A 24421-nucleotide genomic window follows, 5' to 3' on the forward strand; every position below is an offset into this window, starting at 1 on the left:
GCGGGGCAACACGCCATCCACATCTACAACTCCCTGGCATTCGCGGAAGGCGAGGACAAGACAAAATACAAGACGGTGCTTCTAAAATTCGAGGAACACTTCAACGTGGAAGTCAATGAGTGCTTCGGTACCTCTTCCAGCAGCACCTGCAGGGTAAGGATGAGCCTTTTCAATCTTACTTGACACACCTCCGTATCCTCGCGCAGTCCTGCGGCTATGAGGCCACCGCCGACTCCATGATACGGGATCAGATAGTTTCTGGGGTCACCTCGGACACCCTACGTCAGCAGCTCCTCAAAATAAAGAGTCTCACCCTAGCGACTGCCATCGAGACCTGCGTCCTCCACGAGAACGGGACCAGACGGTACTCCCAAATCCAGGCGGCCGAAACGGCACGGCAGGGACCCTACGAGGCGGAGCGGGTCCAGTCGATCGAGTTTCTCTCGGCCCGCAGCCCGGATGAGGGCGGCCATTTTGCGCGCTTTCCGAGGCCTCCCGCGCTTGTACGCGCCAAAATAGGGGACGTTGACGCAGAGAGACACGATGCGCAGGCACGCTCTACGCAGGACCAGACCGCGCATGCGTGGTGGCGCAACGAACGCCATGACGTACGGCAACTGTGGCTCCGCCCATTTAAAGCGCCAATGTCCGGCCAAAGTGCGACAATGCCACCACTGTGGCAGGATGGACAACTATGCTGCCTGCTGTCGAGCAGCTCAACCTGCCAACTCTCAACAATTCCGCCAGCCTCGCAGGGACGTGCGGGCTATTCAGCCTCCAAACACTGAGTCATATCCTGACAACATGCAGAACAGTGATACTGAAGACAGGGAACATTCCGCGTTGCGGTAATCCACAAGAACCGGATGTCCCCAAGTCAGAACCACCAGCCGCTACCAGTGCACAGCATTGATCCAGGCGGTGAGTGGTGTGCCACCCTAACGGTCAACTGATCACAGATCACATTTCGCTTGGACACTGGTGCCTCCGCCAATCTCCTTGTATGGTCAGCCTTCCAGACCTTGAAGATTAAACCACCGATTCTGCCATCCCACTGTCAGCTGGTTGACTATAACGGAAACGTCATCCCGGCCTCTGGGTCCTGCCAGCTTGAGGTTACACACAACTCACATAAAGCCACATTGTCTTTTGAAATAGTTGGATCCTCGAAGGACTCTCTGTTAGGTGCACATGCGTGCAAGGTCCTCCACCTCGCTCAGTGGGTACACACTCTGTCTCCAGAAGGCACGTCCGACTTCCCGGATGCAGACTTGAGGGCGCAGCTCCACTCACTCCTCGCGCACAACCATGAGGTTTTCAAGGGCATGGGCACACTGCCCTACACATACAGAATACGGCTCAAATCGGACGACACCCCGGTCACCCCAGCACCTCTCAAGGATCACCTCAAGCAGCAGCTGCAGGACCTGCAGGACCAAGGAGTGCTTTCCCGGGTAACGGAGACATCGCCATGGGTCAGCTCCATGGTGTGCGTCAAGAAGCCCTCCGGCGAGCTCCGGATCTGTATCGACCCAAAAGATTTGAATAATAAAATTATGAGGGAACACTACCCCATACCCAAACGAGAGGAAATCACGAGCGAAATGGCTCGGGCAAAAATATTCACCAAGCTTGATGCCTCAAAGGGTTTTTGGCAGATTCAACTGGATCAGTCCAACAGGAAGCTGTGCACCTTCAACACTACACTTGGCAGGTACTGCTACAATAGGATGCCGTTCGGCATCATCTCGGCCTCCGAAGTGTTCCATCGCATCATGGAACAGATGATGGAGGGCATCGAAGGGGTACGCGTCTATGGAGACGACGTTATCATCTGGTCCACCACACCACAGGAGCACATCAGTCTTCTCCAGCGTGTCTTTGCACGGATACGAGATCAGGGCCTGCGCCTCAACCGAGCCAAGTGCTCTTTTGGCCAGACTGAGCTAAAGTTTTTGGGGGACCACATCTCCCGCCACAAAGTGGCAGCCATCGCAGCCATGCAGCAGCTGGCAGACAAGAAGGCAGTGCTGCGCTTTCTCGGGATGGTCAACTTCCTGGGGAAGTTTATTCCTAACCTTGCCTCGCACACGACGGCTCTTCGCCACCTGGTCAAAAAGACAATGGAATTCCAGTGGCTGCCCGCACACCAGAGTGAATGGGAGGAGCTCAAGGTCAAGCTCACCACCGCCCCGGTACTGGTGTTTTTCGATACCACACGGGAAACGAAGATCTCAACTGACGCCAGCCAGTCCGGCATTGGGGCGGTACTCCTGCAACGGGACGACACCGCATCATGGGCCCCGGTCGCCTATGCGTCGCGGGCCATGATCCCCACAGAACAGCGCTATGCGCAGATTGAAAAGGAGTGCCTAGGCTTGTTGACCGGCATCGACAAATTTCACGATTATGTGTATGGTTTTCCGCAGTTCACTGTGGAGATCGACCATCGCCCCCTGGTCGGCATCATTCAAAAGGACCTCAACGAGATGACCCCTCGCCTCCAGCGCATTCTGCTCAAGCTCCGGAGGTACGACTTCCAACTTGTCTACACCCCGGGGAAGGACCTCATCATCGCAGATGCTCTGTCCAGGGCGGTTAACACACCGCCCGAATCGGAGGTGTTCGTTTGTCAGGTCGACGCACAAGTAGCCTTCACATCAGCCAATCTGCCTGCCACCGACGCACGCCTGGCCCACATTCGCCGTGAGACTGTGGCTGACCCCCTTCTACAGCGTGTAATGCGCCACATGATGGAAGGGTGGCTCAAGGGCCAGTGCCCACAATTCTACAATGTCCGGGATGACTTGGCCGTCATTGATGGTGTCCTCTTGAAGTTGGACCGGATTGTGATCCCACACAGCATGCACCGGCCTGTCCTCGAACAACTGCACGAAGGCTATCTCGGAGTTGAAAAGTGCAGTCGGAGGGCCTGAGAGGCGGTGTACAGGCTGGGCATCAGCGACGACATCGCCAACATGGTGCTCAACTGCCCCACCTGCCAAAGGTTTCAGCCGGCGCAGCCCCCTGAGACACTTCAGCTCCATGGCGGGAACAGGAAGTTCGACCCGCGGACTTCTAGGAAGACCCTCACCAATAAATTCTGGTGGAGAGGAAACCCGAGACACTACACGTGTAGTGTCTCCCACCCGCCCTCCTCCTCTAACCTAATAATAAAACCCTTTGGTGTGAGGGAAGTACCATATTTTATTATTATTTATTTTTTTTTTTTTAAATTTAATTTAGTTGTTAGCCAGATCTTGGTAGAAAGTTAGAGGGATGGCAGGGAAGGGAGTGCAATGTTCCTCCTGCAGGATGTTTGAGGTGAGGGATGCCGTTAGTGTCCCTGCAGATTTTACCTGCAGGAAGTGCTGCCATCTCCAGCTCCTCCAAGACCGAGTTAGGGAACTGGAGCTGGAGTTGGAAGAACTTTGGATCATTCGGGAGGCAGAGGGGGTCATAGATAGCAGCTTCAGGGAATTAGTTACACCAAAGATTGGAGATAGATGGGTAACTGTAAGAGGGACTGGGAAGAAGCAGTCAGTGCAGGGATCCTGCGGTCGTTCCCCTGAGAAACAAGTATACCGCTTTGGATACTTGTGGGGGGGGGGAAGCCATGGGGTACGGGCCTCTGGCACGGAGTCTGTCCCTGTTGCTCAGAAGGGAAGGGGGGAGAGGAGCAGAGCATTAGTAATTGGGGACTCGATAGTCAGGGGCACAGGTAGGAGATTTTGTGGGAGCATGAGAGACTCACGTTTGGTATGTTGCCTCCCAGGTGCAAGGGTACGTGATGTCTCGGATCGTGTTTTCCGGGTCCTTAGGGGGAAGGGGGAGCAGCCCCAAGTTGTGGTCCACATTGGCACTAACGACATAGGTAGGAAAGGGGACAAGGATGTCAGGCAGGCTTTCAGGGAGCTAGGATGGAAGCTAGAAGATAGAACAAACAGAGTTGTTATCTCTGGGTTGTTGCCCGTGCCACGTGATAGTGAGATGAGGAATAGGGAGAGAGAGCAATTAAACACATGGCTACAGGGATGGTGCAGGCGGGAGGGATTCAGATTTCTGGATAACTGGGGCTCTTTCTGGGGAAGGTGGGACCTCTACAGACAGGATGGCCTACATCTGAACCTGAGGGGCACAAATATCCTGGGGGGGAGATTTGTTAGTGCTCTTTGGGGGGGTTTAAACTAATGCAGCAGGGGCATGGGAACCTGGATTGTAGTTTTAGGGTAAGGGAGAATGAGAGTATAGAGGTCAGGAGCACAGATTTGACGTCGCAGGAGGGGGCCAGTGTTCAGGTAGGTGGTTTGAAGTGTGTCTACTTCAATGCCAGGAGTATACGAAATAAGGTAGGGGAACTGGCAGCATGGGTTGGTACCTGGGACTTTGATGTTGTGGCCATTTCGGAGACATGGATAGAGCAGGGACAGGAATGGATGTTGCAGGTTCCGGGGTTTAGGTGTTTTAGTAAGCTCAGAGAAGGAGGCAAAAGAGGGGGAGGTGTGGCACTGCTAGTCAAGAGCAGTATTACGGTGGCGGAGAGGATGCTAGATGGGGACTCATCTTCCGAGGTAGTATGGGCTGAGGTTAGAAACATGAAAGGAGAGGTCACACTGTTGGGAGTCTTCTATAGGCCTCCAAATAGTTCTAGGGATGTAGAGGAAAGGATGGCGAGGATGATCCTGGATAAGAGCGAAAGTAACAGGGTAGTTATTATGGAAGACTTTAACTTTCCAAATATTGACTGGAAAATATATAGTTTGAGTACATTAGATGGGTCGTTTTTTGTACAGTGTGTGCAGGAGGGTTTCCTGACACAATATGTTGACAGGCCAACAAGAGGCGAGGCCACGTTGGATTTGGTTTTGGGTAATGAACCAGGCCAGGTGTTGGATTTGGAGGTAGGAGAGCACTTTGGGGACAGTGACCACAATTCGGTGACGTTTACGTTAATGATGGAAAGGGATAAGTATACACCGCAGGGCAAGAGTTATAGCTGGGGGAAGGGCAATTATGATGCCATTAGACGTGACTTGGGGGGGATAAGGTGGAGAAGTAGGCTGCAAGTGTTGGGCACACTGGATAAGTGGAGCTTGTTCAAGGATCAGCTACTGCGTGTTCTTGATAAGTATGTACCGGTCAGGCAGGGAGGAAGGCGTCGAGCGAGGGAACCGTAGTTTACCAAAGAAGTGGAATCTCTTGTTAAGAGGAACAAGGAGGCCTATGTGAAGATGAGGTGTGAAGTTTCAGTTGGGGCGATGGATAGTTACAAGGTAGAGAGGAAGGATCTAAAGAGAGAGCTAAGACGAGCAAGGAGGGGACATGAGAAGTATTTGGCAGGTAGGATCAAGGAAAACCCAAAAGCTTTCTATAGGTATGTCAGGAATAAGCGAATGACTAGGGAAAGAGTAGGACCAGTCAAGGACAGGGATGGGAAGTTGTGTGTGGAGTCTGAAGAGATAGGCGAGATACTAAATGAATATTTTTCGTCAGTATTCACTCAGGAAAAAGATAATGTTGTGGAGGAGAATGCTGAGACCCAGGCTAATAGAATAGATGGCATTGAGGTACGTAGGGAAGAGGTGTTGGCAATTCTGGACAGGCTGAAAATAGATAAGTCCCCGGGTCCTGATGGGATTTATCCTATGATTCTCTGGGAGGCCAGGGAAGAGATTGCTGGACCTTTGGCTTTGATTTTTATGTCATCATTGGCTACAGGAATAGTGCCAGAGGACTGGAGGATAGCAAATGTGGTCCCTTTGTTCAAAAAGGGGAGCAGAGACAACCCCGGCAACTATAGACCGGTGAGCCTCACGTCTGTAGTGGGTAAAGTCTTGGAGGGGATTATAAGAGACAAGATTTATAATCATCTAGATAGGAATAATATGATCAGGGATAGTCAGCATGGCTTTGTGAAGGGTAGGTCATGCCTCACAAACCTTATCGAGTTCTTTGAGGAGGTGACCGAACAGGTAGACGAGGGTAGAGCAGTTGATGTGGTGTATATGGATTTCAGCAAAGCGTTTGATAAGGTTCCCCACGGTAGGCTATTGCAGAAAATACGGAGGCTGGGGATTGAGGGTGATTTAGAGATGTGGATCAGAAATTGGCTAGCTGAAAGAAGACAGAGGGTGGTGGTTGATGGGAAATGTTCAGAATGGAGTTCAGTTACAAGTGGAGTACCACAAGGATCTGTTCTGGGGCCGTTCCTGTTTGTCATTTTTATCAATGACCTAGAGGAAGGCGCAGAAGGGTGGGTGAGTAAATTTGCAGACGATACTAAAGTCGGTGGTGTTGTCGATAGTGTGGAAGGATGTAGCAGGTTACAGAGGGATATAGATAAGCTGCAGAGCTGGGCTGAGAGGTGGCAAATGGAGTTTAATGTAGAGAAGTGTGAGGTGATTCACTTTGGAAGGAATAACAGGAATGCGGAATATTTGGCTAATGGTAAAGTTCTTGGAAGTGTGGATGAGCAGAGGGATCTAGGTGTCCATGTACATAGATCCCTGAAAGTTGCCACCCAGGTTGATAGGGTTGTGAAGAAGGCCCATGGAGTGTTGGCCTTTATTGGGAGAGGGATTGAGTTCCGGAGTCAGGAGGTCATTTTGCAGCTGTACAGAACTCTGGTACGGCCGCATTTGGAGTATTGCATACAGTTCTGGTCACCGCATTATAGGAAGGACGTGGAGGCTTTGGAGAGGGTGCAGAGGAGATTTACCAGGATGTTGCCTGGTATGGAGGGAAAATCTTATGAGGAAAGGCTGATGGACTTGAGGTTGTTTTCGTTGGAGAGAAGAAGGTTAAGAGGAGACTTAATAGAGGCATACAAAATGATCAGGGGGTTAGATAGGGTGGACAGTGAGAGCCTTCTCCCGCGGATGGAAATGGCTGGCAAGAGGGGACATAGCTTTAAACTGAGGGGTAATAGATATAGGACAGAGGTCAGAGGTAGGTTCTTTACGCAAAGAGTAGTGAGGCCGTGGAATGCCCTACCTGCTACAGTAGTGAACTCGCCAACATTGAGGGCATTTAAAAGTTTACTGGATAAACATATGGATGATAATGGCATAGTGTAGGTTAGATGGCTTTTGTTTTGATGCAACATCGTGGGCCGAAGGGCCTGTACTGCGCTGTATCGTTCTATGTTCTATGTTCTATGAGTTGGTCAAGTCCCCCTGGGTGAAGGGGGGTGTGGACCGCTTTCATGCGCTCGGCAGGGACTACATCATTCTGATTGACTATTTCTCAAATTATCCGGAGGTCATATGCCTGCACGACATGACATCATCAGCTGTCATCCGGGCATGCAAAGAAACCTTCGCTCGTCAGGGAATTCCGCTCACCGTCATGTCTGACAACGGGCCTTGCTTTGCGAGCCAAGAATGGTCTTCCTTTGCCACTTCATACAACTTCACGCACGTGACGTCCAGTCCCTTGCATCCCCAGTCGAATGGCAAGGCGGAAAAGGGCGTCCACATTGTGAAGCGGCTCCTCTGCAAGGCTGCTGATGCCGGATCTGACTTCTGCTTAGCCCTGCTGGCCTATCGCTCGGCCCCACTGTCCACGGGCCTCTCGCCAGCCCAGCTGTTGATGGGTCGCACCCTCAGGACCACTGTGCCGTCCATTCATGTTCCTAAACCCGACCATGCTCCAGTACTGCGAAGGATGCAACAGCGTGCTCAGCAGAAGGTGGCACATGACGCTCGGGCAACTGATATTCCTGCCCTGGCGCCTGGAGACAACGTCCGCGTAATTTAGTGATGGAAAGGGATAGGTATATACCACTGGGCAAGAGTTATATCTGGGGGAAAGGCAATTATGATGCGATGAGGCAAGACCTAAGATGCATCAGATGGAGAGGAAAACTGCAGGGGATGGACACAATGAAAATGTGGAGCTTGTTCAAGGAACAGCTACTGCGTGTCCTTGATAAGTATGTACCTGTCAGGCAGGGAGGAAGTGGTTGAGCAAGGGAACCGTGGTTTACTAAGGCAGTCGAAACACTTGTCAAGAGGAAGAAGGAGGCTTATGTAAAGATGAGACATGAAGGTTCAGTAAGGGCACTCGTGAGTTACAAGTTAGCTAGGAAGGACCTAAAGAGAGAGCTAAGAAGAGCCAGGAGGGGACATGAGAAGTCTTTGGCAGGTAGGATCAAGGATAACCCTAAAGCTTTCTGTAGATATGTCAGGAATAAAAGAATGACTAGGGTAAGAGTAGGGCCAGTCAAGGACAGTAGTGGGAAGTTGTGCTTGGAGTCCGAGGAGATAGGAGAGGTGCTAAATGAATATTTTTCATCAGTATTCACACAGGAAAAAGACAATGATGTCGAGGAGAATACTGAGATTCAGGCTACTAGACTAGAAGGGCTTGAGGTTCATAAGGAGGAGGTGTTAACAATTCTGGAAAGGGTGAAAATAGTCCCCTGGGCCGGATGGGATTCATCCTAGGATTCTCTGGGAAGCTAGGGAGGAGATTGCTGAACCTTTGGCTTTGATCTTTAAGTCATCTTTGTCAACAGGAATAATGCCAGAAGACTGGAGGATAGCAAATGTTGTCCCCTTGTTCAAGAAGGGGAATAGAGACAACCCCGGTAACTATAGACCAGTGAGCCTTACTTCTGTTGTGGGCAAAATCTTGGAAAGGTTTATAAGAGATAGGGTGTATAATCATCTGGAAAGGAATAATTTGATTAGACATAGTCAACACGTTTTCGTGAAGGGTAGGTCGTGCCTCACAAACCTTATTGAGTTCTTTGAGAAGGTGATAGGTGGATGAGGGTAAAGCAGTTGATGTGGTGTATATGGATTTCAGTAAAGCGTTTGATAAGGTTCCCCATGGTAGGCTACTGCAGAAAATACGGAAGCATGGGATTCAGGAAGATTTAGCCGTTTGGATCAGAAATTGGCTAGCTGGAAGAAGACAAAGGGTGGTGGTTGATGGGAAGTGTTCAGACTGGAGTCCAGTTACTAGTGGTGTACGTCAAGGATCTGTTTTGGGGCCACTGCTGTTTGTCATTTTTATAAATGACCTGGAGGAGGGCGTAGAAGGATGGGTGAGTAAATTTGCAGATGACACTAAAGTCGGTGGAGTTGTGGACAGTGCGGAAGGATGTTACAAGTTACAGTGGGACATAGATAAGCTGCAGCGCTGGGCTGAGAGGTGGCAAATAGAGTTTAATGCAGAAAAGTGTGAGGTGATTCATTTTGGAAGGAATAACAGGAAGACAGAGTACTGGGCTAATGGTAAGATTCTTGGCAGTGTGGATGAGCAGAGAAATCTCGGTGTCCATGTACATAGATCCCTGAAAGTTGCCACTCAGGTTGAGAGGGTTGTTAAGAAGGCGTCCGGTGTGTTAGCTTTTATTGGTAGAGGGATTGAGTTTCGGAGCCAGGAGGTCATGTTGCAGCTGTACAAAACTCTAGTTCAGCCGCATTTGGAGTATTGCGTGCAATTCTGGTCGCCGCATTATAGGAAGGATGTGGAAGCATTGGAAAGGGTGCAGAGGAGATTTACCAGAATGTTGCCTGGTATGGAGGGAAGATCTTATGAGGAAAGGCTGAGGGACTTCAGGCTGTTTTCGTTAGAGAGAAGAAGATTAAGAGGTGACTTAATTGAGGCATACAAGATGATCAGAGGATTGGATAGGGTGGACAGTGAGAGCCTTTTTCCTCGGATGGTGATGTCTAGCACGAGGGGACATAGCTTTAAATTGAGGGGTGATAGATATAAGACAGATGTCAGAGATAGGTTCTTTACTCAGAGAGTAGTAAGGGTGTGGAATGTCCTGCCTGCAACAGTAGTGGACTCGCCAACACTAAGGGTGTTCAAATGGTCATTGGATAGACATATGGACGATAAGGGAATAGTGTAGATGGGCTTTAGAGTGGTTTCACAGGTCGACGCAATATCAAGGACCGAAGGGCCTGTACTGCGCTGTAATGTTCCAAGTTCTATATTCTCTATGTTCTACACCTACCGGAGGGTGGCTGGTCGGCAACCGCTGAGGTTCTCCGCCGCGTGGCTCCCCGCTCGTTCCTGGTTCTCATGCCAGATGGCTCCATTCGCCGACGTAATCGGCGGGCCCTTCGTCTGGTTCCGCGCTCGCTACGAGATCATGCACCGGTGCCGTGCCCTCCTGTTATCCCTGATGTCGACTTCATTGAGCTTCCTGCCACTCTGCCTATTCCTCTCTCGCCCGTGGCCAGGCCCATTCCTCAGCCGATGGATCCTGACCCACCCTTGAGGCGGTCAACCCGAATTCGCCGCCCACCTGATAGACCTGATGAGCCTGTTAGCCTGGACTCACTGAATTGTTTTACAGTACTGTTAACGTGCTTCTTTCTTGTCGTTCCAGAAGTTCTCTCTCGTCGTTTGCTGATTGCATTTGTTTTGTTATTTGTACAACCTCGTTGTTCTGTTGCACCTGACACCTTCCTCTGTGTATAGTGTAGCCTCATGTACATGTTGTAAATGTTGCACACACACACTCAGATGCACTCAGTACACACTTACATTTATTAGCATGTAGGCACATATCCTTGTGAAAAGGGGGGGATGTCATGATATCCACATTAGCATATCATGGTGCAATCACACACACACACTGATGGACAGGTAGTTGGACCAACCAACACACACACATCGCAGCCAATCACCAGTGAGAACACACGCACTATAAAACAGGGAACACCACAATTCCCGCTCATTCTACCAGGAGATAGCTCAGAGCACAGAGTTCACAGTGTGCCACTCAGACATAGACCATGTGCTGAGTGCCTCACCAAGATAGTGATAGGGCTGGGTCCACATGTTAGCTGGTGAAGCACGAATCTCAGCCAGCAGTTAGTAATTGTTATTGTTTAAGACAATAAAACAGAGTTGTACCATCTACAGCCATGTTGGATCATTTGTGCATTGGAACACCCAACACGACAATGCTGACAACCCCTTCCAAAATCTGGAACTGGCCTGATGATATCAGGGTTCTGATACTTCCCTACAAAATAACATATTCTGTCCTCTTCCCTTTAAGGCTGAATGAGATTCTTTAACCTTGGTTGCAATCCACCTCAGGGAAGGTAGTCCAAAGGTAAAAACTGTGAAGAAGGCACCGAGGAAGCACCTCAAGTAATCTTTCCAATTGAGTGGCTTAAGAATCCCATGTGTGTGGTTTGAGGTAGAACCTGCTTGAGGGCAGAACAAAACAGTTGAATGTAAGGGCAATAAAAAGGCAGGTGACTACACAGCCGCATTGATTAGAGGGAACAGCGGAAATGATCACTGTGTTAGTGGTGGAATTCATGCAAAACCTTGGGCAGAATATAACAGTACGGGTGCGGGAGCACATTACTCCCAACCAGCTGTGAAGTGGAGCATGATGCTTTGACCCAAGGGGTTCCTCATCCTGAAAGAATGGAAGCTCAGACAGCCAACGCAGATGATGGGACGAACAACCACTTCCAGTGCTGTAACCATTGTATGATTCTATTCTAAGAATGTATAACACCTTGGCACAAGAGAAAAATAATGTCTGTCTATGTATTAATCAAAATGTTAACATCGTTCCAGAAATAAGTCCGGCACCATGTTGCACAGGGCCGCCGCCGCCGTGTGCAAGCACGGCAACGGACCCGGCAAAGCCGGGTGCTCTACGCTGCCTGCCTGCTAGCCCCCCCACACCAAATGGAGGATCGGTGGCCGTTTTGCGCCGAGTTTTCAGTCGTAAAACGCCACCATTCCCACGCCGGCGTCAGGACATAGCCTGAAAAGTGGAGAATCCAGCCCAAGAGATCTGTCCTCCCTCTTAGTCTGAACCTGCGAGATGAGATCATATGAATTTTCCTCTGCAGCACTGCGCTTTCCCAATGTGTCTTTGGCATGCTGTCAGCGTGGAACGTTCCCCTCCATCTACAGGTTGCATATCTTTTCACCCTCTTCACCAAGGATACCCATCTCACCATCCCCAATTTGTTCATGGTCAGCAACCTTGGCAATTTCTATTGCTCCCTCCTTCATGGTGGTGATGATGTGTAGGTGGACACTCTCCCTCCAGTCTGCACCTATTCTCAGGCATGATATGCACTTTAATCCTCCAATGATAATAGAGGTAAAAATACACTGCTGGCCTCCATGACCAATGGCAGTAGCTTATTAACAGGCACGTATCAGTGCTGGCAGATCTTCTGGAGCTGTAGGTCTTGCTGAGAGGAAAATAGGTACCCAGGACCCACATTTCTCTTATGTTCCGGAGCTGTATGCTCTCTCAGGTTCCTCAGCTGGTGTGTCTGCCAGAGTTTGAAGGGTCTGGAACTTCAGTCACTTTGTCCAAGCAAAGAAAATCATTGAACCTTGTCCAGCACTGGGTCCAATTACTCCTGACCATATTTCACCTGCTCACATTCTCAGCAACCTCAATCCATGCCAGTTTGGTTAGAGAGGATGTCTTTCATCTGTCACCCTCAGAAAGAGAAGTACCTTCTTCTCCTTCACTGCCATGAGGAGGACCTTCAGGTAGCAACTGCAAAGCACAGGACAGCATTTACTGGGTGCCAGCCCTCTGCCTCTCTTCTGGGGTCCATGGCTGCTGTGTCTGTTTGAATTGGGATGGCTCTTGCTCACTACCACCTTCACTCTTGTTCCTCATGGCCACTAATTGGATGCCCAATCCAGCCTGTAGTCAACTAACAGTCTGCCTCTGTGAAAATTGGGGACTGTTTTTGCTCCCAAAATGTCCGCTATCCAAGGTGGGCTGGGACCCGGAAACCTTGTTGACATTGGCTTGTTGACCCTGGAAGGAAATTCCTGTCCCATATCGCCATGTCTGGTGTAATTACATCCCCCCCCCCCCCCCTCTCTCACTGCCAATTCTGCATTTCACTAAGATCTTGGTCTTGACTCACTGGGGGCAATTCCACAGGAGAATGAATGATTAACAAATATCAATTCTTTTAATCGGCCAATTCTTTAATCATCGCCTTTATGGGTCACATGATATCAGTGTATGATTCCCTCTCATTTTTTTTCCTTTTCTTTTCCTCTCTTCCCTTCTCTAACTTGCATGCAATAATAGTCATTAATTTAGAACCAAAATTGACAAGAATGTATAAAAGCTAAACATTCTTTCCAAAGGTCATATTGTACAAATAACACCTAACCTGCATGGGGAAATTTGCTCTCCGTTGCACTGTGTGATGTGACCTCTGGCGCATGTCAACAATCTGTGCTGATGCAGAGAAACTAATGCTGGTTATGATTAAAGAGAAGAAGCTTGGTATATTTTTCAGCTTTATAAACCTTGCAAAATGTTGTAGACTTTAATATGTCGTATTTGGCAGGAGATGAATTAGTTTTGGCTCCTTCTACCCAATGACTCATGGGAGAATTCATTTCTACTGGTAAAAACAGATGTATCATTTCCTGTTCTCTGGGTGATGATAGCACTGTCACATGTCTATAAAGTCAAAGAATTTGCCAGTTAATGTTATTTGTTTAATGTTTCCCATTCACAACTTGGGGGAGCAGTCACTGCAGCAAAGCTGAAACAAGAAAGTTTGACCAGACTGTGGTTCAGATGAAACTTGCCATTAAATCTTGGGGCCAAAATCTCGAGTCCTTCTGGCATGTTCCACTACACTGTCAGGGGTATACACTGAAACGTCCTCACTTGACAGCCATCCATACATACTCTTGCAGTAATTTGATAAAGGAACATTGAACATACAAACAAGGAGCAGAAGTAGGCCATTCAGCCCCTCAAGCCTGCTCCGCCATTTAATAAGATCATGGCTGATCTGATAGCGATCTCAAATCTGTATCCTGACTAGACCCGATAATCTAACACTGCCTTGCTTGCCAAGAATCTATCCACCTTGGCCGTAAAAGTATTCAAAGACCACCACCTTTTCAGGAAGAGAGTTTCAAAACTCACAAACCCCTGAGATAAAAGAAATTCACCTCATCTCCATTTTAAATGGGTGACTCCTTGGGCGGCATTTTCCATTCCTGGTATTCCCAGAATGTGTTCCTGATGGGATGGAGAATTGAGCGTCGGGGCAAAATCAGGATTGGCACCAGGCACCGACTTAATTCCATGCTCCGACTCCTCGCTGGCTGCGTGAATATATTCCTCCCTGCACTCCAGCGGGAGAATGGAATAAATGCAAAATGGGTCATATTGGGCGAGGCTTGTGGTCTCTACAATCGTGAACCTGACGTGATGAACCTCGCGGTGAGCCAAGGGGCCAACCATCCCCCACCCCCCACTTCGCAAATCATGCCTGCTCCCAGTTGCAAGGGATATAGGACGAAGGACAACTGCCCTTTTAACCAGCCAGCAGAGGCACAATGGGCAGAATGGCCTCCCTCTGTTCTGTAAGCTTCTATGATTCTGTGAAATTGAAGACAAAGTCACATTACGATCAGTCTCTGCAGAGGTAAGAGGTACGTGAAGAGTAAAAGACTGGGGAAGGCAAATGTAGGTCCCTTACAGCCAGAAATGGGAATGTTTAATAGGGGACACAGAAATGGCTGAGCAACTAAGCACATATTTTGGTTCTGTCTTCACAAATGAGAACACAAATCAGATACCAGAAATGGCGACTAGGGGCGTTTCACAGTAACTTTATTGAAGCATACTTGTGACAATAAGTGATGATTATTATGTTGTGGAATGCAGGATTTAGTGAGAGAGAGGAACTGAAGGAGAGCAATATTAGTAGAGAAATGGTGTTGGGGAAATTGTTGGAATTGAAGGCTGATAAATCCTCAGGGCCTGATAATCTACATCCCAGAGTACTTAAGGAACTGGCTCTAGAAATAGTGGACGCATTGGTGGTCATCTTCCAGGATTCTATCGACTCTGGAACAGTTCCTGCAGTATGGAGGGTAGTGGTAGGATCGGACAGGGTCAGCATGGATTTATGAAGAGGAAATTGTGCTTGAAAAAATCTACTGGAATTCTTTGAGAATGTAACTAGTAGAGTTGACGAGCGGGCGCCAGTGGATGTGGTATATTTAGACTTCAGAAGATTTTTGACAAAGCCCCACCTCAGAGATTAGATTGTAAAATGAAAGTGCAAGGGATTAGAGGTAGTGTATTAAGGTAGATAGAAAACTGGTTGGCAGACAGGAAACAAAGAATGGGAATTAGCAGGTCTTTTTCAAAATGGCAGACAATGACTAGTGTGGGTACTTCATGGATCGGTGCCAGGACCCCAGCTATTCCCAATATATATTAATGATTTAGATGCGGTAACAAAATGTAATATCACCAAATTTGCAGTTGACACCAAGTTGTGTGGGAGGGTGAGCTGTGAGAAGGATGCAGAGATCCTTCAGTGTGATTTGGACAAGTTGAGTGAGTAGGCAAATGAATGGCAGATGCGGTATAATTTGGAGAAATGTGAGGTTATCCACTTTGGTAGCAAAAATGAGGAGGCATACTATTATCTGAATGGTCATAACTTAGGAGAGAGGAATGTGCAAGGTCATCATGGAGATAGGATTCGAGTACAGGAGCACAGATCTCTTGCTGCAATTATACAAGACCTTGGTGAGACCACACCTGGAATATTATGTGCAGTTTTGGTCTCCTTTTCTGAGGAAGGATGTTCTTGCTCTAGAGGGAGTGCAGCGAAGGTTTACCAGACTGACACCTGGGATATCGAGAATGACGTATGAGGAGAGATTGAACTGGTTAGGATTGTATTCGCTGGAGTTCAAAAAAATGAGGGGGGGGGTCTCATAGAAACCTATAAAATTCTAACAGGACTAGGCTCGATAGATGTAGGAAGGAAATTTCTTCACCCAGAGATTGGTCGGCCTGTGGAATTTGTTACAAAACATTGGATGTTTTCAAGAAGCAGTTAGTTATAGCACTTAGGGCAAAGGGGATCAAAGGATATGGGGAGAAAGCAGAATTAGGGCCATTGAGTTGGATGATCAGCCACAATCAAAATGAATGGTGGAGCTGTCTTGAAGACTGAAAATAGTAGCTGCTATTTTCTGTGCTTCTATGTAAAATTGTTGGGCCTGATGGAATATCTCCTGCTCCTCCTAGCCCACAGACTATGGGCTATGTAAACGAGCGTGCATCATACAGTTGGAGTTTGGAAGGTTAGAAGCGGGTTGCAGATTTTAACATTTCCACCCACTCGTTTTTGAAGATTAAAATGCCACCCAACAAATATCACCAATGTACCTGAAATCCTGAGGCATCTGTTGTGCCATATAATTCTTGATTTACATCCATTAACTAGTGTGGGCCATGGCTTCATAAATAATACTTTAAAATCCTGTTATAACTGATTCAGGATCCAAAATAAAGATAAATAAATGCTTTAGATTTCTGAAATGTACTACCATGAGACTTCTACTTGGGTAAGTGGCTCTTTTGTAATTCCCTTCCTAAAAAAACAGTCTTTAATACACTCTTCTGAAATAAGGTCAGGTGTGAGGCTGTGGCGAGACAGTGCAGCAGTCCAAGGATCTATTTTCTCTTATATATGTTCATATTTGTGAATGCAACTAAAGTTCACTTGCACTCCCTTTTCTTTGAATGTATACATTTCATTTTTATTAAATTGCTGCACTGAAATGTTTCATTCACCACAGAGTTTGATGTTGCTGCCACAGTAAAATGTAGCCCTGGAGATGTGGTTGGGCAAGACCCTGCTTTTGTGGCAGCTGCAATAATTCAAATCAAGGGAAGCGTGAAATGGTTGTTTTGTGCAGAGTTTTTCTTCTTGGTTAGAACCCAGTTGAGAGTAAGCTGAAACTTTGCGATGGTTAAACGTAAAGATTTAATTTTGTTTTAATATTGACCCAAATACTTTGCAGTTGTGGTCGAGTTTCCTTGTTGTTTATCCTGAAAAAGAATCCATTCTGGTATCATTTATCGAGAACTTCAAATCAAATCTACACAAGATTCTGCTTTAATTCTTCTGGAACTTTTTAACAATGAAGTTCAAGGAAACATTAATGCAATCAATAATATGCAAATCTATTGACACATAAATACTACCACCATTCTATAGTTTTGAATAAAAATGATGTACAATTATAGCAGATGCCAATCCAACTCTGCTCTGACAGAAGATCATCGACCTGAAACGTTAACTCTCTTTCTTTCTCCACAGATGGTGCCATACCTGTTGAGCATTTCCAGCATTTTCTGTTTATATTATCCTAATAGTGGACAGGATTTATTTTACAAACTTTAAGAATAATGTTAAAATATGAGCTTTTTTTTCCTTTGAAGGTTTGGCCACTCTCGTAGATATTTTAATTCTTTACTAATAGCTATAATATTAGTACAGCAATTAATCTATTAAATATGTATTAATTTGTAACAACAATTAAAAGTTCTTTCTAATTTCTGCTGCAAAACAAATGCATTAATGCTCCACGGGTAAATGCATTAACTAGAATTGCACGATTACTGGTACTGATAATAATAACCTCCGGTTGCCATAGCCATGATGAGATTTTCCAGTGTGACCATAGTGATCATATTTATAACACAGGTCCACTCGTTTTTGTATATGGATAGTGTACAATGCGTGATTATGGCCTGTCTGCCCGCCACAGAAATTTACACCAATATATACAAAACCTCTCACTAGAATAGATTTGGCAGCATGATGCACTCTATCCCGAGACCAATTTGCTTTCTCCGTTGAACTGTTTATAAATCACTCCATTTAAAAACAGAAAAAATTGTTGATGTTTATCCTTTCTAACTATAAGGACGTGGGAGCTGACTTAATTTGCTTACGGAATGAAAGACATAAACTGAACCAGGGAATGAGATCAACAAAAGCTGTATTGGAGACAGATTGAACAAATCCCTCCGCTGACTGATAACACTTTATACACAATCATGTTTTATCTTATATTAACCCTTGCAGAAGGACAAATGTGTTTACTTATCTTTAGTCTGCAATACTGGATTCCATTGTTAAATGGTTGAAGAACCAACCTGGCTCATTAGTGGGGCCTGTCATTAAAGACCAGCCGAGAGAGCCAGAGATCCGGGTTCAATTTCAACCTTGGGTGACTGTGTGGAGTTTGCATGTTCTCCCTGTGACTGCGTGGGCTTCCTCCCACAGGCCAAAGATATGCAGGTTATGTGAATTGGTCATGTGAAATTGTCCCTTAGTGTTCAAAGGTTACATGGGGTTATGGGGTTACTGGGATAGGATTGGGGAGTGGGCTTGGTAGGGTGGTCTTTTCAGGGAGGTGGTGTAGACTCGATGGGCCGAATGGCCTCCTTCTGCACGATAGGTATTCTATGATTTTATGAGAGTTTCTATTTGGGGTACAATTGCTGATCTGGGTGCAAATTGCACACAGAATTGCTTTAGCTTTAAGAAGTATTTTGCTTCCCTCAGTTTTGTTCTCAGAATCATTTGCATATCAGTAAATGTAAACTCTGTGAATCAGCACAATTGGGCAGTATTTCTGGTCGTAATTTTAAAAAAAGAAATTTTGCTTTCAAATATATCAATATATTTATTTATATGTGGCAACTTGATGCAGTTTGAATAATACATCACAAAACATAAACATTTTTAATCAGAGTCTAGTCCTGTATCTTTAATTACTTTAAAAAACAATTGAAAATCATTTTCCAGTGATATCGGTGCACAGTATTCACTTTACGTGGGATCACATAGAATGGGACATACAGTACCGAAGCACGCTATTCGGCCTATCAGTTCATGCCAGTGTTTTTGGTCCACTCAAGCCTCCCCTCATCTTTCCCTCCTCCAAATTTACCATTGTAACTCTCTAATCCCTTCACTCACATATGGTTGTCTGGTTTCCCCTTACATGTATCTATGCTATTTGGTTCATCCACTCCCTGTGGTTGTGAGTTCCACATTTTCACCACTCTTTAAAAACTGTTTCTCCTGAATTCCTTACTTCTTGGTGACAATCTTATTTTGATGGTTTCTATTTATGGTGTTCCTCAGAAGAAAAAACATTTTTTCTATATCCATTATATCAATATGTTCTAGAATTTTAAAGACCTCTATTATGTCACCCCTTAACCTCTTCCGTTTATATTTTCTTTGTATATAGACCCATGCTTCTCTGTTATCGTCCTTGTAAATCTTCTCTGCACCCTGTCCAGATAGATCACTTGGTTGCATGGTGTACCGAATACAACCTCTCTCTAAATGTCGGAAAGACCAAGGAACTGATCATCGACTTCAGGAAGTGTAGCACGACACGCACCCCCCACCCTCCCCGCCGTCTGCATCAATGACTCCGAAGTGGAGATGGTCGAAAGCTTTAAGTTCCTGGGGGTCACCGTCACCAACAGCCTGTCCTGGTCCACTCACATTGATGAAACAGTCAGGAAAGCCCAATAACATCTCTTCTTCCCGACGGAAGCTAAAGAAATTCGGCATGACTCAATCGACTCTCACAAACCTCTACAGATGTGCCATAGAGAGCATCCTATCCGGCTGCATCACAGCTTGGTATGGCAACTGCTCGGCCCAAGATTGCAAGAAACTACAGAGAGCGGTGAACTCTGCACAACGCATCACACAAACTTGCTACCCTCACATTAATGCTGTATACACCTCCCGCTGCTTCAGGAAGGCAGACAGCATTATCAGAGACCCCTCACACCCAGGCATTGCCTTCTTCCAGACTCTTCCATCAAGCAGAAGGTACAGAAGTCTGAAGACCCGCACATCCAGACATAGGAACAGCTTCTTCCCCACAGCTACTAGGCTCCTCAACCACTCTCCCTTGGACTGATCTGTTCCCTGTTCACGATGCCCTATGCTGCTCTTGTTCATGTATTTGCTTTGTTTGGCCCCTTGTTCCGCACTGTAACCAATCACTGTTTGTCAATGTATCATTTGTCAATGTACTCTGTCGATTATTTTTTTTTGTCCACTATAGAATCTTAGAATTTGCAGTGCAGAAGGAGGCAATTCGGCCCATCAAGTCTGCACCAATCCTTGGAAAGCCCACGCCTCCACCCTATCCCCATAACTCCACTTAATCTTTTTGGACACTAAGGGCAATTTAGCATGGCCAATCCACCTAACCCGCACATCTTTGGACTGTGGCGGAGCACCTGGAGGAAACGCACGCAGACACAGGGAGAACGTGCAGACTCCACACAGAGAGTGCCCCAAGCCGAGAATTGAACCTGGGAGCCTGGAGCTGTGAAGCAACTGTGCTAACCACTGTGCTACCGTGCTGCTCTATGTATGTACAGTGTACGTTCCCTTGTCTGCAGAAAAATACATTTCACTGTACTTCGGTACATGTGACAATAAATCAAATCAAACCAATCAAATCAGTGTTTCTATATCCTTTTTATAATATGGTGGTCAGAACTGAACACAATATTCTAAATGGGGTCTAGCTAAGGTCAAAGTAGGTTTAACATAGCTTACCTACTTTTCAGTTCTACCTCTCTAGAAGTAAGACCTAGAGATTGGTTTGGTTTTTCAAGGCTTTGCTAACCTGTGACACAACATTTACTGATTGATGTATTTGCACTCAAGATCCCTTTGTTCCCTATCCCACAGAGACTTGAACCTTCCGATTAATAAATAACCTCCCTATTCTTCCCACCAAAATGCACTACCTCACATTTATCCATGTTGAACTTTACTGGCCATTCTGTAAGTTTGTTAATGTCCTTCTGTGATCTGTTACCAACCTTCTCAGTATTGATATTTTCCTCTCAATTTGTTGTCACCTGCAAATTTAGAAATTCTGTTTTGAAAAGCCCCTAGTCGCCACATTTCAGCACCAGTTCGCGTAAGCTGGTACAGGAATTGAACCTGCACTGTTGGCCTTGTTCTGCATTACAAACCAGCTGTCTAGCCCACTGAGCTAAACCAGTCCTATGAAGTAACTCCGAAAAGCTCCCAGTCGCCACATTCCGGCACCTGTTCGGTTAAGCCGGTACGGGAATTGAACCCGCCCTGTTAGCCTTGTTCTGCATTACAAACCAGCTGTCTAGCCCACTGAGCTAAACCGGCCTATATTTGACCACTTGTCCCGACTCTACATACTCTGACCATATTTGTTAGGCTAATCTGGGGCACCCAATTACTAAATGCCTTTGAAAATCCAGATAAATTACATCTACTATATTACCATTATCTACTCTCTGTTACCTCCTCAAAAAATTCAATGAGGTTAGTGTTATAACCCACATGAGACCTAAGGCATTGGAGCCTCTAGTTTCCTGGTGAGTCTCGCTGAATACAAGTTCCCACGCTAAGGGGGCGGGGAGCCCAGGGACAATAATAATTGAGTTCAACATAAGGCAGCCTGGCATGGAACCGATGGAGCACACCCGGCTGGGATCTGATGTATATAGTAAATATAATTGCCTTGCAATAAACCTAGTTTTCTTTCGACCATCTCGGTCCAGACTGATTTGTGGCCTACTAAACTGGCGATGAGGATAAAACTGTTGATGCTGCCTCACCAGCACCTCCCTTTCACCGCTGGACTAAGGTTGGAGAATTCTTTTTTCCAAATATGCCATCAGAGGTAGGCACCAACCGAGGGCTCGCACCTTCCATCTGGACCAGCCAGAGGAGGAATTGTATAGAAGCACCCTATCAAGATAACTGTGCAAGTTAATGGGCATCCATTCGACATGGAACGTGTCACGGGGGCTGCAGTTTCAGTTATGGAAGCAGTTGTTCGACTAGATAAAGATGGGGGTACAGCAGTTAGATATGGGACACCGAGGCATGATTAGCCAAGTACACCGGCAAACCACAATGGCCCCAGTGGTTTCCAGGCAACAATGGGTATGACTTTGGTTGATCATAATCAAGGGACACGGCCCCAGCTTTCCAGGCCATGATTGGCTAAAGCCCCGACATCTGGACTGGCAGCACATTTTCCAAATGGGATCTGGGAACCTATACGAAGTACTAGGAAAATACCCTGAGGTTTTCCAACCAGAATTGGGGAAAATAAAAGGAGCCATGGCAAAAGTCCCAGTCGACTCGGACGCAAAATCAAGGTACTTCAGGGCCCTCCTGGTTCCTTACTCTTTGTTAACAAAAGTTAATAATAATCGCTTTTTGTCACAAGTAGGATTCAATGAAGTTACTGCGAAAAGCCTCTAGTCGCCACATTCCCGCGTCTGTTCGGGGAGGCCGGTATGGGAATTGAACCCGCGCTGCTGCCTTGTTCTGCATTACAAGCCAGCTATTTAGCCCAGTGTGCTAAACCAGCCCCTTAGTGTGCTAAAACAGCCCCTTGAGGATAAACTCAGCCGGCTTGAAGGTCTTGGAATCATTAGACCAGTACGCTTTGCCAATTGGGTGGCATTGGTGGTCCCGGTATTCAAACCAGACAAAACGGTTAGACTGTTCGGGGACTAAATTTTAAAAAACAATAAATTTAGAGTACCCAATTATTTTTTTTTCCAATTAAGGAACAATTTAGTGTGGCCAATTCACCTAACCTGCACATCGTTGGGTTGTGGGGGCGAAACCCACGCAGGCACGGGGAGAATATGCAAACTCCACACGGACAGTGACCCAGGGCTGGGATTCGAATCCAGGCCCTCAGTGCCACAGGCTGCAGTGCTAACCACTGTGCCATGTGCCACCCTTGGGGACTAAAAGTTGACAGTCAACAGGGCCTCCTGGTTGGAATGTTACCTGGGGGTGTTTGTGTCCATGGGTCTGCCATTCCACCCCCTGGGTCGTGTGTTGCTGTTCCGGGGACAACCCCAGCCCCTGATAATCTGCTCCACCAACCACCCATTACTCCCACTGACCACGGAGGCCACTGGCCGTGTGGCTGAAGGATATCGCTAATTGTAAATTAGCAATCCTAGTTCAGTGAGCACTTCACAGCTCCCAAGTGCTTTCCCGTGGGTGGGCGTGCCATGTAGCATGTGGGAGTTATTGCCTAGCATCCCAATCAGACCGTGATGTCTGGACACTGTGGGAGGCAACACCAAGGACGCAGCAGTCAACATCGAAACACCCAGCGGCTGGGGCCTAGCACCAGGGACATTCTGAGAAAAGGTGTTCCGCAAAGCAGCCACTCCAGTCTGAGCTTAGTCGTCGCAAAGTAGAGGAGACCGCATTGGCAGCAGCGAATACAGTAGACCAAATTGGAGGAGGTGCAAGTGAAATGTTGCTTCACCTGAAAGGGCTGTATGAGAGCTTGGACAGTGAAGGGGGAGGAGGTGCAGTGGCAAGGGGATGAGGGTTGAGGGTGTTGGAAGAGAGGACGAGGGTGTCACGGAGGTAGTGGTCCCTGCAGAATGCTGACAGGGAGGGTGAGAGGAAGATGTTTTTCATGTGGCAGCATGCTGGATTTGGCAGAAATAGCGGTTTAGCGCACTGGGCTAAATTGCTGGCTTTTAGAGCAGACCTAGCCCTGGCAGAAGCCCCAAGGCCAGCGGCACAACTTTCAGCAAACTATGGCAACGTTGGACGCTTTCCCTCAGCAGCCACGACGCCGTTTTCACAAGTTTTAAAAGTACAAGTGAACCGCGCCATCGGGATCTCGGCCCATCGGATGCACAGCATTGCTGAGGCCCCAGAAAATACTGGGTTGGGCCCGCTAATGACATGCAAACAGTGTTTACCATACATGCGTTCTGGACTGCAGAGATGACGGAGAATTGCGATTTGGTGTCAAATTGGCACCCGCCGCGATTTTGGCATTGGAACCTATTGTCCACCCTAGGTTTCAGCCAACGGAGAATCCCACCCAGAGTTGCGGAAAAGATCAACCATGATCGTATTGAATGGTGGAGTAGGTACAAAGGCCAAAATGATCTACTCCTGCTCCTATTTCTTGGGTTTTAATGTTCCTAAAGACCAAATATACACATGGGACTTGTAACTTATGAGAAATAAGTTATTTGTAAGGCGTTAGTTTTTTTGAGCAGTGCAGCTGGTGCCTCTTGTTATTTATCTTATGTAAGTCACCTGTCTATAACATTCTTCCTATTTTTAATGTGAGTGACTCTCAAAGGCTATTATCCAGTATGTAAGGAACACAAATTCCAAACAGGAACTGACCCAAATTTAATCTGTCTGAGACAAACACCTGAATTTGTTGAATTTGGACATTGGAGTCAGAGTGGTTTATCCGTATGAAAAGAATAAAAAAGTGTGTGGCTGCAAGCATGGATCCCGCTGTTTCTTCTATCCTGCTACATGGCTCCAGCACTGCCCACAACCTATGAAAGATTTTTTTTTAATTCTCCAAGATAGCTGTTTTGATGAATGATGAAGATACAGCAGCTATCTTGGAGTATTTTTTCAAAATTATTTTATATGATGTGTTTATATGATGTGGGTGGCACAGGCTAGACCAGCATTTGTTGTCCATCCCTCATTGCCCTTGAGAAGGCAATGATTGAACCGTTGCAGTCCATGTGGTGCTTATACTC

The sequence above is a fragment of the Scyliorhinus torazame genome, chromosome 9 (genome assembly GCF_047496885.1).
Source record: "Scyliorhinus torazame isolate Kashiwa2021f chromosome 9, sScyTor2.1, whole genome shotgun sequence".
NCBI lineage: Eukaryota > Metazoa > Chordata > Chondrichthyes > Carcharhiniformes > Scyliorhinidae > Scyliorhinus > Scyliorhinus torazame.